The 3,847-nt window shown below is 32.9% G+C and overlaps 1 long non-coding RNA gene across 2 annotated transcripts; it reads left to right on the forward strand.

Moving 5' to 3' along the window:
- Positions 1–1,048: 1,048 nt before the first annotated feature.
- Positions 1,049–2,923, forward strand: LOC145109487 (uncharacterized). Of its 2 annotated transcripts, XR_013709034.1 has the most exons (4): positions 1,049–1,656; positions 2,226–2,291; positions 2,379–2,781; positions 2,877–2,923. It is a non-coding gene; the product is annotated as an uncharacterized LOC145109487 (long non-coding RNA). The 2 variants fall into 2 exon arrangements; XR_013709033.1 differs by lacking the exon at positions 1,049–1,656 and having other exon boundaries at positions 2,203–2,291.
- The last annotated feature ends 924 nt before the right edge of the window (positions 2,924–3,847 follow it).

Consider the following 3,847-nt stretch of genomic DNA (forward strand, 5'->3'; position numbering starts at 1 on the left):
TTCTTAAACGAATATCTCTATTAGGAATACAATTCATCAAAATTTTGTTAGACATAAAATTCAAGCATGAATTTGATTAATTTGATTATTAAAAACGAGTACTATTTTAACAAAAATTTCAAATCTTGTAGAATTAATAGTTAGAATAACTCGAAATGAAACTATCATAGAGAAATAAATTTAATAACAACAATATAATAATTGAATAAAATATTTTAGATAGTACCTTCTTGTATTAGACTTGAATTACAATCAATACATACATCTGGAGAAAGAATTATCTGAAAATCTAGAGACTTTGAACATCTACTAGTAGAAAGAGAGATTCTTGGAGATTTTTTAGACATGAGAAGAACATTTTTTAGAGAATGAATATTTTTTTTTTGCTTGCCTCCTTCTACTGACATATGATGTCTATTTATATTGATCTTGAAGTCTTCAAAACCTTGAAATCTTGTAGTGAAATTTTGCCGTATGATTCAATGGCCAATCAATTATTTTAAGTGGTTGTCACTTTCATCTTTTGAAGAAATTGTCGTTTGTAATCAATAAATATCACCTTTTGATAAAACATGTCTTCATAGAGCATCTTCTAAAGTTTTTTGTCTTCATATTATCCATCATAGAGCATCTTGTAACGTTTTTTGTCTTCATATTATTATTGATGATGAGAACAAATAATTTTGATAATAAATTTGATAATATTTGTTTTATACACTATAAATACATATTATATATATATATATATCCCCTAATCTAATAAATAAAACCATTTTCGCCACGTGGCAGTCAATTAGCCATCCCCCAGCCAATTTTCCCGCTTACAATTTTTATGTGAAGTTCCAAAAATGCCCCCTCTTAAAACCACATCCGTCTCGCTCTGATATTAGAAACAGTTAAAAGTTTCCAACTTCTCAGCGATAAATCAGCTCCTAAATTCCAGGGATGGTTGAAATGAATCGTTTCCAAAGTTATTTATCAATCTATTTATTTATACACTTACAATTCAATACCCAAGCATTTTACGCTAATTTTGTTGTCAGACATTGAGTAGGAGCCGAGAATTCAACTCTTAATTGATTACAAACTGGAGATTTGATTCAGTCGAGCATTGCAGAAGGGGACGAAGACGATGGTAGCTATGAAAAATCAGAAAGTGTATGAGTGGTTTCATGCACAAAGCTGGAAACAGATCTAAGTTTCCAACTTCAATCCAAGAAATTCGCTCCTCAATCACCCAGATTTTCGTGCTGATTAGTAATATTCGGATAAATCCACGAAATCATGTAAGTAATCATTTCCTATTTTATTCTTCATTCTCTCTATTTTTGCAGAAACTCCAATCCAAATCAGGAATCTCCTTCCCGGTCGATTACGCACCCTATTTCTCCATAAACCCTAATTATGCCCAAAGCATCTTTTTTGCCACAATCACCGCCACTACTATGCACCAAGGAGACATAAGAAGTCGAATCGATAGTTGTAAGGTCTAATTTCTAGGTTTTTTTCTTTGATTTTGTTTAGGTTTGTCTTTTTATATTTCTACTTTGTATTGTTGAGGTCTAATTTTAGGGTTTGAATCCCATGTATGTGCGACTTGATTCCAAGCTTCAGTTGTTGATTTCTGAACCCCACATACTCAACGCTTTTTCAAAGGTATGTTTATAAAGTTTACTTGTTTTCAGTTCACCATTTTCTAATTGTTTTTCGTTGGTGGGGCGTTTATTGCCGTTAGATTGCAGTCACTAGATGCTTTTAAAATAACTGCAAATCCCTAGGTACTCTTCTTTCTCCGACATTCTCCTCAAAACCAAAAAGACCCCAATCTAATGTTGAATAAATTGGGCTCTCTTTAGAAATATCCATTGATGGAAGGATTTACAGGAGTTAAAAAAGATGTAATTAAACCTATTTGAAGATTTGAATACCCTTGCCCTTCAGGTAATCCAGTTGAAATGGTTTTTTTATAAACTTTATATTGTGTTTTTATGTACGATTGTTCCTTTTTTCCCTCAAAACATTGAAGCTATCTGAATATCAAATTCAATCTTTTTTCCTTACAAGGAAGAAATTAATACATTCTATTTACTTGGCATTCAATTGAATAGAATTTGAGAGTTCCCGATCAGGGTTTTTAGGCCTTGTTGTAGAAATTAATCATTATAAACGTTATTAATCAATTGAACTGCTTATATTTTTTGTGTGTAACTTGCTTTTTTATACAGTTGGATGCAAGGATTGTTGTTTCAAATCTGCACAAGAACACTACGAAATCATTTTCTAAAACATAAGTGAGCTCAATCTACCTTCATTAACACCGTTTTATTCATATCAGTGTTTATGATCCTGATCCTTATAAATCTCGGTTGTCACTGCAGGAGCAAATATATGTACTCTCATATCAGCGACAGATCTGGGCAGAAGGCTCCTCTTACTACAGATGATGTTTATGAAATCATCATGAAAGTAACACATGCTCATCAATACACTTTAATGTGTGAATTGTTTTTGTTTCAGCATGCTGCAAAGTTAGACAGTGAGATTATCTATGATCGGGACTTTGACTATGATTATTTTGGATTCAAAACCCTTGATAGGTCTTATCTATTTAAGATAGAAGGGAATGTTGTGGAAAGGACTCAACATATGCTAATGAGATTCACAGTTGGGATTCATAAATAAGATATTGATTCCGTAATCAAAACTTATCATTTAATGTCACAGAGGTGGTTCACTCATGCTTCTCCCACCCTCTTCAATGCTGGAACACCCAGGCCTCAAGTATGAATAATTATCTTTACCTTTCTTAGTTTCAGACTTTCAGTCGCTTGAATGTTTCTTTGTTTCTCACATGAGGGTAGTAATGTAATTTGCAGTTGAGTAGCTGTTTCCTGATATGCATGAAAGATGATAGCATTGAAGGAATGAATGATACTCTAAAAGAATGTGTTGTTATCAGCAAACCAGCAGGGGGTATTTGTGTCTCTGTTCCTAATATCAGAGCAACTGGAAGCTACATACTTGGCACAACAGAACATCTGATGGTATTATTCCAATGTCACGTGTGTTTAATGATACTGCTCGATATGTTGACCAAGGAGGTGGTAAGAGAAAGGGTGCCTTTGCTGTTTATTTGGAGCCATGGCATGCTGATATCTTTGAGTTTCTTGAGGCTCTAGGTTTAGCTGATTGTTGGGGTAAAGACTTTGAAAACCTTTATACCCAATATGAAAGACAGGTAACGCTATCATTTTCATCAAACTTTTAAGTTGTTTTGTGACAGTTGCTGATATAATATTAAAAAATATAAAGTAAATTGCTATTTTTGCATTTACCTCAAAGATTAAAAGAATGCAATCAATTCATGTTTATAGATTGTTTAAATATGAATTGGCTACTAGATACCTTACCTGCAAGATGATGCTTAATATATGTGATTTTTTAGGGATTAGAGATTACAATTAATCTGTGATGAAGATTGTTCACTTGATTCTGTATAGGCGGTGTCACACCCCCGAACCAGACGGCGGAAACGTCCGAGGGATCGCGTGACTCAACTTGAATATCATCACAATGAATATACATGAAACACAACATAAACTTCACCATGCATTAATACATTACAACTGACATTGTTCACATCAAGTACATTGTTTAAATATTACATATTCATATCATAAATTGTTTGAAAGTTTTTCAAAGCATAACACCCTAACATACTTGGTATTACTCTTCAGCTTACCTGTTACCTGAGAATACAAGTTATTTTGAAAAGGTCAACATATGGAATGTTGGTGAGTTCATAAGCAGGGTTGTTATAAAAATGTTTTGTGTAGTTTATAAAACC

This window comes from Lactuca virosa, chromosome 1 (assembly GCF_052849685.1).
Source record: "Lactuca virosa cultivar CGN04683 chromosome 1, Lactuca_virosa_CGN04683_v6, whole genome shotgun sequence".
In the NCBI taxonomy this organism is placed as follows: domain Eukaryota; kingdom Viridiplantae; phylum Streptophyta; class Magnoliopsida; order Asterales; family Asteraceae; genus Lactuca; species Lactuca virosa.